Source organism: Phalacrocorax carbo, chromosome 2 (assembly GCF_963921805.1).
Source record: "Phalacrocorax carbo chromosome 2, bPhaCar2.1, whole genome shotgun sequence".
NCBI classification, from domain to species: Eukaryota; Metazoa; Chordata; class Aves; order Suliformes; family Phalacrocoracidae; genus Phalacrocorax; species Phalacrocorax carbo.
In genome coordinates, this window is record NC_087514.1 from 93,558,371 (window position 1) to 93,569,387 (window position 11,017).

The window sequence follows — 11,017 nt, forward strand, 5'->3', positions numbered from 1 at the left end:
AAGGGCAGAAGCTTTTCAGTGATCTTCTGCCACTGTTGTATTCAGAGCTCAGCCAGCCAACTGGGTTACTCTAAAACATTTCTCCTTTCCTTTTTAACAAAGCTTCTTCATTTGAAATTGTGCATAGAAGCCTCACAGGATGCACTTTGGAAGTTCTGCAAAAGGTAGTGAAAAGTCGGGAGTGCTGTTCTTGTAGATCAGCACTAGTCAGGCTTTTCTATTAGAAATGGGAGCAACCAGCTAGAAAAATGAAATAGAGCGTGATGTAAGATGTCAGGTTATACTCTCCAGAAAGTCGTTCTTCCCTGACACACCTTAGGACTTTCTGGAAGTTTCTGGCTATTGCCAGGGAAGAGCATTCGAGCAAACAGCTCAGCCAGGGGAGCAGCAAGCCCTCACATTGTAGAGATCGCCACCAGCAGAATGCTGGTGTTTCATCCATTATTCAGCAGCTTCTGCCAGCTCTCGTTCACATATATCACCTGGGCATAAATAAGTAAGACACCATACATACAAACCTATGACAGAGGGGAGCATTAAAAGCTAATGAGCAAGCAGGCTTCATGCATTTGCTTATACTACAGTCTGACACTGACCATTTCACCAGCACCCATTATGGCAAGATACAGATCTTAGACCATTTTTACATTACATGTCAGAGAAGCCTTTTCGCCTTCTTTTTCAGCAACAATTATCTTTTTACCTGGATGAATGCCCTGCCCAACAAATATTTTTAGAATAATAAAATAGGCCTATAATAATTTCCATTAAAAGTGTTTGTACAGAGTATGGCATTTTCCAACCTCTCACTACTGCTTGCAAGAATCCTCATAACTCAGGAGTAACGTTACTTTTCTCAGGACCAACCTAACAAACAAGGATCAAATCTTTTCAGTGTTGCTGCACATCCAGCAGAGATTTCTGCACCCGTAGGCAGCCTTGACTTCAGGCTAGGCTAAATCCTGAAGTAGTAGGTCCTGTTCAAGAGCCTACCTCATTAACCAAGGCAATAATCAGAGACTTCGTGATCCTCATTCCTGACCTCCTTCCAGTATTCACTGCACTGTGCCAGGCAGATAAAACCACTCTGCATTCTCACACTGCCAGCTAATACTGGGAAAGGCTTCTGGATGCTACCCTACTCTGGAGAAAGATACCACATAATGCTAACACCTGCAGTTTGGTACATTGCAAAGTTCACAGTTTCTTTCTTCCTCTTCTCAGAATCAGTATCTCTCAGGGTCATGCTACAAAGCTGCTGAACCAGCATAGCCAAGCCATACCCCAGATAGCCATAGCTCTTACATTAAAAACAAAACTAAACTCAAAACAAAAACACACACACACACAAGTTTAATTATATAGAACAACATTCAAGTGGCACCATAATTGGCCAAACTAGAAATTAAACCTTAAGAAAATAAAAAGAGAGACACATGCTTTTCTTTCTACCAGAGTCAAAATTGTCACTTGGGCACACAGTATTACAAAGAAAAGAAAAACAACAAAGAAGTGGTCAGGAGTACTCTTAAACCAACTGACCTTCTCTATCAGCACATTGTGTTATTTATTGCAAAGTAGTTTATATGCCAAAGGCTTTTGGAAAACAATTCTAGAACAAAAAGTAAATGGTAAATACTATTCGTTAGATTTTGGACATCTCCAAATTTTATGATCTATTTTGATTTATTTATGCAGAAAGTAGCATATTTGAGATTTACTTGGAGCTTCATTTTTCCACAGAACCTAATACAGTAACAGGTATTCAACCATTCTTAGAGTGCTGATGACACCGTTAAGCATACAAACATTTTTACAGTCTGAGCTGCCTATATCTCTTTAAGGTACTCCAGGAAATTAAAGCATCCGAGTTTCACACCATCGCAAAATATTTCTAAGGCAGCAAAATAAAACATTTCAGGATAAATAAAATATTTCAGGACTTCTTAGATAGCAAAACTGGTCCAGGTACTTAAGAGTTCATTAAAGCATAGGGAAGTCAAGAAGAGCCTTTGCTTAAACTCTAAAGCCAGACTCACTTATCTAATTTTCAGCTTACTGTAAAGCAATAGAGATTTTTTTAAGCAGCAGCTTGTAGCTAGGCTATACAGACACAACTGTATTGAAAAAGAGTAGGTTTAAACTTGGCAGTGTGTGCAAGTATGTCTGAGGACCACTACTTCCCTGTAACACTACCAATCTGGATAATACATTCTTCAAAAATCAGCAGTAGACTTAAACGTTCTTTCCTTTTGGAAACAGGGCATGTTTCCGGATGTTCACCTTAACTGCTTTTCATTAGGATTTTCCTCCTAAACCAAGATATCTCCTTTCAATTTGTTTGATTGTGGGTATATTTACTATCATACCTTCAAAACAGCACCTGCCTTAACTTTAGCCAAATTTTACAGAGGATGACACTATGGAGTGACCGGCCGGTTCGATGAGGGGAGAGCAGTGGATGTTGTCTATCTTAACTTCAGTAAGACATTTGACTGTCTCCCATAGCATCCTCACAGGCAAGCCAAGGAAGTGTGGGTTGGATGAGTGGACAGCGAGTTGGACAGAGAACTGGCTCAACAACAGAACTCAGAGGGTTGTGATCGATGGAGCAGAGTCTGGATGGAGGCCTGTGACCAGAGGTGCTCCCAGGGGTCTGTGCTGGATCCAGTCCTGTTCAACATATTCATCAATGACCTGGATGGTGGGATAGAGCGTAACCTCAGCAAGTTCACTAATAATACCAAGCTGGGATACACCAGAGGCTGTACTGCCATCCAATGAGACCTGGACAGGTTGGGGAGCTGGGCCAAGGGGAACTTCATGAAATTCAACAAGAGCAAGTGCAAGGTCCTGCACCTGGGGAGGAACAACCCCATGCACCAGTACAGGTTGGGGGCTGAACTACTGGAAAGCAGCTCTGTTGAGAAGGACTGGGAGTGCTGCTGGACAACAAGCTGACCCTGAGCCAACAATGTGCCCATGTGGCCAAGACAGCCAATGGTATCCTGGGGTGCATTAAAAGGAGTGCGGCTGGCAGATCGAGAGGTCATCCTCCCCCTCTACTCAGCCCTAGTGAGGCCACATTTGGAGTGCTGTGTCTAGTTTTGGGACCCCCAGTTTAAGAAGGATAGGGAACTGCTTAAGCAAGTCCAGCAGAGAGCTACAAAGATGATCAGGGGACTGGAGCATCTTCCTTATGAGGAAAGGCTGAGAGACTTGTGTTTGTTTATCCTAGAGAAGACTGAGGGGGAATTTCATAAATACCTATAAATATTTAAAGGGTGGATGTCAGGATGATGGGACCAGGCTCTTTTCAATAGTGCCCAACGACAGGACAAGGGGCAATGAGCACAAGTTGGAACATACGAAGTTCCAACTCAATATGAGAAAAAACCTCTTTCCTGTGCGGGTGCCAGAGCAGCGGCACAGGCTGCCCAGGGAGGCTGTGGAGTCTCCTTCCCTGGAGTCATTCAAAACCCACCTGGACGCGTTCCTGTGCCCCCTGCTCTAGGTGTGCCTGCTCAAGCAGGGGGGTTGGACAAGATGATCTCCAGAGGTCCCTTCCAACCCCTACCATTCTCTGATTATCTCCAAGGCTTCTGCTTATCTGTGAATATTTTGAACACACTGATTTAATTGAAGGGCTTTGGAGCCAGAAGTTTGCTGCTCATTGTACAAGAGACAGATCTCAATCAAATCTAAGAAGATATTACCTGCAGGTCAGTAGAGCCCTGGAAAAGGCACAGCTTATGTCTGACCAGTGCCTACCTCAGCTTCCCTCCATCCATCAGGGTCTAACACAGCAGGAAGTTCAGCCCACTGGCCAAGTCAAAACTCCTCCCAAACATGAAATCTAAGGGAAGGCACCAGAAGATGAGATCCTGCAGCAAGGACTTTTGTCCCAGGTTGAGGGAGATGCCTGATAAAGAACCACCGTGATCAGCTGCCTAGCAAAGGCTCAGCTGGAGAGGCCTCACCAGACATCAGATTTTCTCTCAGGGTCACCAATAACACAGTTTCACTGCTCCTTCGGCCTCTCTTGAACTCTTACAGTCAGCATCTTCACCTCCTCTTTAGACCTCTTCCGGGAGCAAATGGTTCTCTCTCTTTCTTGCCTTACACCTTCTTTCAGGAAAAAAGCTCCATGCTTGAGTCTCCTGGCTCTTCCCTCAACAGTTGCTGGCTGACCTGTGCAAGACCTATAGATCCCTATCAAGCTTTTTAACAAACACCCTCTTTTCTACCCTATAGGTCTTTCTTCAGCCTGTTCATGTGGCAAACCTGCACAATCTGATCCGAGCCTGATGGCACACAAGAGGGTGCCAGCCTGCAATTCACCCTTCCCCTTGGAAATTTTGGGTCCAAGTCACAGCCAAAAGACAAAATAGCTCTTGATGTAGCCAGTTGTTTATAAATATAGCAGTAAAGCCCATAGATGTACCTGTCACCATAAAAACATTAGTTGTGCTGGGCAGCCTGGCTGAGTGCATTTATCTCAAAGCATTTTAGAAGAGAAGTAGTATGTTAGCAACGCGTAGTATTTGCTGAGCTCTATTCTCCTTTAAACATCTGTCAGGAGCAACACCATTGTGGCCAATCCTGCCTTGGGCAGAGGAATAGATTAGCTGTGCTCTTGAGTCCCAAATTGCCCCAGGAATCAGTTTTGATTGTGTGCTGGATTGGCCAAGATGCGAGGCAGGTTCCAGACACATGGACAGGATCCTAACCAGGACAGATGTCCTTCCCAACTCTTAGCTTTCACTACACTTTTGCATAACATTTCCACTCCGCGCTGAGAATGGAAGAAGTCCTGGGTGATCAGAAATTCTGCCCTAGTGGGGAAGCTCCAGAAAAGCCAGTAGAACTGTACCACAATTAAATCATTACAGAATTTAATCCACTGCACACTTCCATGTGCCTTTCTGGTTACCATGACCAAACTCTTGCTCTGTTGTTTCTAGAACTAGAGGTCACTGCTTGGACTGCACAAGAAAAAAAGCCACACCCAAAAATGAAACTGGCTGTGGTTTCTGCTCTGGAAACCCTTTATATTAAGTTCAAGTCATTCTTCTTTTTTTCTATTAAATCAAAAAGAAATAAGTCATAATTAAAATGATATTTACTCCCCAGGTGAAAGGATAAGACATGGCAGGGTAAACAAGGTCATCTCAGCTGGCAAGGACCAGGGCCTCAGAAATGCCTGCTCACCAGTGGATTAAAACAATTCACTGCACAAGCAGATGCAAGTCAGGATTTGCAAAGAGATAATGAAAACAGGTTGGAAATCAGTTCATCCTAAACATCTGTGTATACACCACACAGCTGTCATTCATCCTGGGGGGAAAGCTGTAGGCCTGTTTCTCATTCCAAAGGAATTAGCCATCCTGCTCTTGCACAAGTCAAGTCACCCCATCAGGGCACAATCCAGGTAGGAAATGGAACAGATCTGCTCTACCCAAACTTTCCTGAAGCAGCTCTTCTGCGGCTTGACAGGCTCATTTCCTAGGAACATCCACTAGGTATCTGCTTACCCTGCCACAGGGTCAGAAAAACAGCAATATAAAACATCAGATAGAGCTTGTCAGGGCTAATCAACTTGGGAAGGATTTTGCTGTTTATCTTGGGCATAAATGCTCTGTGCCTCACAGAGACTAGTTTTAATGGTGTAAGCATCAGCAGGGAGAAGGGGAAAAAAGATATTTGCCATTGTTATTGCCTCAAGAAAAATCTCCAAACAGCTGATGCTTTTACAGCTTGGCTGTGGGGAAAACATCAGGTTTCTTACCTTGGCAGAAGTCAAAGCTGTATTAAGAGGGACACCACACAGAAAGATTAAGAGACACACACATCTGATTGAGGGAGCAATCTTTGCAGGAGTTGATTGGCTCATTAAAGTGACTAGTATCACCTGTTAGTAGTTTAGTCTCCATTTGGTTCTGCCTGGATAAGTTTCCATAATATCAAACCACAGCTGGAACTAACTGGCACCTTCGCCAGTCAGAAAAGAGAAGCGAGTAGAGATATGAATAGGCAGGGCAGACTCTGGCTGGGGGGAAGTCAGCCCTGTTTTATCACTGTCAAGACGCTGGTCCACTGGATTTAATTGCACTCTGCATTTTAGACAGTGCTTGATAAAAAAAAAAAAAAGGCAGAGTCTGTTTTCTAGTACTACCTGTACTGAGATAATATCCAAGCATAACTTTTAGAGCCTCAGAGAGAAACACCACTGATTTATCCACCAGGGATAAGTTTTCTTTGTGAAGTGTAAGGAAGGCAGCTAATTAGAAAGGCAAGAAATTAGATCTACTATTAAAATATTATTTTCTTAATATTACCAAAGTGACAGGAAGCTACATAACCAAGGCAAGATACCCGATTTGAACATAGCCTTCAGTTTTTTCTAAGATGTTATTAATACTATATATGAAGGCTAAAAAGGGATTTGAAAATAAGGATTTAAAGTAGACCTCTCACTCTCCATTACAGCCAGTCAACACAAGGTACAGCTACAGCACAGAAAGTGAGAAAGGAGGATGTATTTTCAGAAGAAATTAGCCTGATGTTTAGGAATGCAAAATAGCAGCTGAGGCTCTACCAGACACCATCCTCTTGCCTCAAACATGGTCTGTGTATTGCCAATAAAGATCTCTTTCCCAGTTCTCATATCAGACTGCATCCGGTATGACTTATTGCTAAGGAATCCCTGAGGGGTTTAGATATTTAATACTGCAACTCAAGAAGATGTCTTAGAAACAAAAAAATTAAGGCAAAGGCATCTAGGCTTCAACCAAAGAATCAACACAGGCCAGATTCACTCTGGAAGAAGAGCTCTGCTCAGTGCAGGACAAATGGCCATCACCTCCAGGTACATGGGAAAGCTCAGTCCAAGCCTGGCAAGAGCAGAAGCAGTGCAAGGAGTGTTCCGACTTATACTGTTGGCCTGAATTTCCACAAGGCCACTGTGGGCAGAGAATCAATCATGTCCACACTATTGCCTGACTCACAGTGAGAAAACAGAAGTGAGAAATGGATATAGAAGTTTGCCAGAAGTTTCCAGGCTAGCAGATTTATCACCAGTCGCTTGTAACTGAAAACTAGCCCATGGTCTCCATGAGGAGAGAGCCGGCCTTTATGCTGGGTATAGATATAACCATATTGGCAAGTGCTCCTAGAACAGATGCAGCAACAGAGATTCTGCTGATAGAACTCGCCTTGGTTCTGCTGGTGAAATAAGCCAAAATGACAGAAACAGACCGCATCAGCATCTTCCACCAACATTAAATGTCACAAAAAAGAAAAGATAAAAAAAGGAAAATTTGCCTCTCCTCATAGTGTTATTTCCCTGGCAACAACTCTACAAGTCTGTGGAACAGCTTTAAATAGCATGAGTGGGCAAGACCTTAGCAGGTGGTCCAAGTTTGCCCCTGTGGAGAAAGGCAGCATGTTGCCTTTGTAACACCTGAACTGCCCTACAAGCTCTGGTGGGCTCCATGAGCACGGCTTGTGAGGATACAAAGGCATCACCTTTGTGCTCTGTGTGAGGATGTGGTCCACCTGCCTCGGGTAGCACTGACATGACACACAATAGCTCCCATATCCAGGGCAGCTGCAGTTTTCACATTCATAGGCACAGATTTGTAATCAAGATACAGACAGCATCATTATCTGATTTTCTTTGGTTTCCTGAAGAAGTACACATTTAAACAGTATTAGGATGAGGGCCTATAACAGGTCTGTGTGAACAGAGGGTGTGTCAGAAATTGTCATTATCTCTAAAGCACATGTCACAATGTCAAGATGTAAATAAATTAAGCAGCGCTTTACCCAATCAACGGAACAGAGCACCATCTAAGAAGGCTAACAAAACCTAGATGAGACAGAAAACTGATGCAGAATGAAGTAGGGGGAGTGTCGTAATAGCAGTGCGCAACGTTTTGGGAATGGTAAGAATAGCTTATATGCAAAGGAAGGGGCATCTCCATGTATCACAGCTAGTGCCTTAAATCCACAAGGTGCATCAGGCTACCTTTGACTATAAAGTTAGTCACCAATAATTGCAGAACATGAGCAGGTACCCCTGTTTCTCTTAAGCCCCACAGCAGGCTGGATCTCAGATCAGTTTCCATCAGCCACGCCAGTGTCAGATGACACACTAGATTTACGCCATCTATAGCAGAGATCCCCACCTGCCTTGCCAGCTCTAAAAGCCTAATGACAAACTCCGAAGCTGGGAGCTATTTTAACAGGAGCACACAAAAGCAGGAAGTAGTAAAACTTTGTCAAAGCATCCAGTGGAGAAGAGCTTTCCTCTCCTGCCTGTGGATGCTAGCAAATAATAATGACCATATTTCAGTTAATAACTACAAGGTGCCCCAGGACACCAGATCACTCTACCCAGGACAAAGACACAAGATACTTCCACAGTGTCAGGCAGCTGCTCCATCTACTGGATTAAGCCTACAGCTAAAGCAGTTTAGCGCTACCCATGCATCATGAACACAGTCCTTGGTGTCAGTCAGTCTGTGAATCATAACTATGAATAATTTTAGTAAGCCTTGGGGAGGTCATGAGTACTATGGAGGTCCTAGTGTTGTGCGTGAGTTGAGCCATTGAAATGGGAAATAAGGGGAAAAAAGATGGTAAGGCCTCTGGTAGGCTCGCTGGTCTCCAGTTATTCTTTGTTCAGTCAGGCACTTGAAAGTTAATTTGTAAAGTAATGTGACCAAAGTCAAACAGTAAATGAAGTTCCTTAAAATATATAAACACATTAGCATTGATGCTGCTGTTTCTAGGTTTCTAGGGTATGCAGAATGTCAAGTGACCGATGATGCATACAGAAAGCCTTGCAACAAAGGAGATCAGTATTTGCTGAAACAGAGCACATCATGGAGTTTTGCTTTTGACAGAGCTGAATGCCAGCGTGTTCAGTCTTCCACACTGATAGACACAGTCAGCTAGGGGAAGAAAAAATTTTATGTGTCACTCCATACCTTGTGCGGTCATTTTTATCAGGTTTTTTTTTTAAATACACTCACTTTGCACAGCTTTCAGTGGCTGCACAGAGATGTAAAATAAAGAGCTTTAGCCTTAACTGCCATTGAAAACAACAACAACAAAAGTATCAGGAAAAAAAGACATACCTTTCTTTAATGTGACCATCATTGAGTACTGAGTAGGATAATTCAGATGATGTACACTGGGCAGACTTTATTTCATTTTTTTCTTCTCCTCCCAGGGCAGATAGCATTTCTCCCTATAAAACCTCAAAAATCCAAGATGTGATAGAAATAAAGGTTGGGACAAGGCAGACTAGTAATGAAAATAATGTCAGAGTAAAGTGCTTCTGATACAGAGTCATACTTCTTCATCTGTTGAGGCAAACTCCTCTATAAAAAAAGACTATATATACACCACAGCTACGAGTGCGTACGAAGGTTGTTAGTTAATATCACACTTATGGGAAGATTTCTTGTTGGGAAGGATCTTGTTTTGGGAACCAAGGATTAAAAAGATTCATATTTTATTCCCAACTGGAATAAAGAAACTTTGTGTGACATTGAGCTAGCTGTCATTTCCTCATCTGTGTGATGGTGGTTGTATTTTAAGTACAATGCCTATATCACAGGAAGATCACTTGCATCCCGAGATGGAAGGTTCCGCATAAACAAAATATCATTGTTATTAAAATGAAATTTACAACTCCTGAAAACTAAATCATCATCTTTATCCACCAGTATACGTTTCATATGGTGAGAGATGTCACTTGTAAGAATTCTCAGAATAATGAAGAAAAAGGTGTGGCCTTCCTAAAACTTGCTGTGATGGAATTACCTTTTGGACCCTGGGTAGAGTGCAGCTGTTACTTCTCATCTGCTGCTTTCACAGTTTGGTGGGATCTGCTGAGAACAACCAGCTCCTGTCCTCATTAACGCTCTTTGAGTCAGAAGCTGGGACAAAGCACTAAGGGCAGGGCTAGGTCTTTCCTCCCAGATTTCTACTTTGATGATTTGAAAACACAACAACTTGCCAGCCACAAGAGGCCTGTGCTGGCTGCCTGTGTTTACATCCTCATTCCTAACCCCTGAATCATGGTGGGAGCAATGACATTAGCCAAGAGGACCGCATGAGATGACTCATGCGGCATACATATCTGGAGGGGTGTATAACCACACACCCCATGCCATTTCCCTCATCGCTGCTACCCTTGTCCTTCTGCCCCAGTTCTCCCTCTTATTTTTACTGTTTCTTTATTGTGTCTGGTCCAAGCAGACTGCAAATGCTAGCACTCCATATAGAGTTGTGGGTATCTGGGCTGTCTCATAACACATGATAATAGAAAACAGTTTCTCACAGTAGCACAGCCCTTTCTCTGCAATGAAACACTCTCCCAAACCTGACTAGCTAAGTACAGTTTGGAACACTATGCAGCCACCAATCCAAGTCAAGCCAAAATACTCAGTATTGTGTTAAGTGTCCTAGCAGATTTTACTCCTACTGTCTTGCAATGATTGGCAGAGGTGTCTATCAGAATATACTTGAGAGACAACTATATCAAAACACAGAGGTGACACACACACAGAGCCTTTTTTTTTTAATATAAATGTCATTACAATTCTTTGTTACATGCAATGATAAAATACTGCTTAAGATTATTAACTTTGCAGTATCAGCAGTGGTATCAGAGAAAAATCCAGGGCATTTCTACTTAAAACACAAGATGCTGCTGATGTTCTGTAGCTAGTGATTGCTTTATTTCTGTGGATTTCATAATTAAAGTAAGAAGATAGAGGACTATCCTTTGAGGCTTGCAAGCTCCTAATGAGCTTGGTTCTGTGGTGAGATTTAGTGGAGCCCGATGCCTTTCTTGAACAAACAGTCTCTGTCTGTGCAATGTGTACACAGCTCAGTGAACTTACTGAGGCTGAACCAGGAGTATACCATACTGCTTCCCACCCTTTACACTAACTCCCCAGAAACTGATGCCCGCCCTGTCACCTGTTAATTTAGGAAGAAA

The 11,017-nt window shown here is 42.9% G+C and overlaps 1 long non-coding RNA gene across 1 annotated transcript in view; it reads right to left on the minus strand.

Annotated features, from left to right (window-relative positions):
* The window catches only part of LOC135311988 (uncharacterized), a 42,890-nt gene extending 32,934 nt beyond the window's left edge, over positions 1–9,956 (minus strand). The window contains exons 1-2 of the long non-coding RNA XR_010371580.1: positions 9,835–9,956; positions 9,144–9,265 (exon numbers count right to left, since the gene is read on the minus strand). This is a non-coding gene — a long non-coding RNA (uncharacterized LOC135311988). The remainder of the gene's footprint in view (positions 1–9,143; positions 9,266–9,834) is intronic.
* Between the last annotated feature and the right edge of the window lie 1,061 nt (positions 9,957–11,017).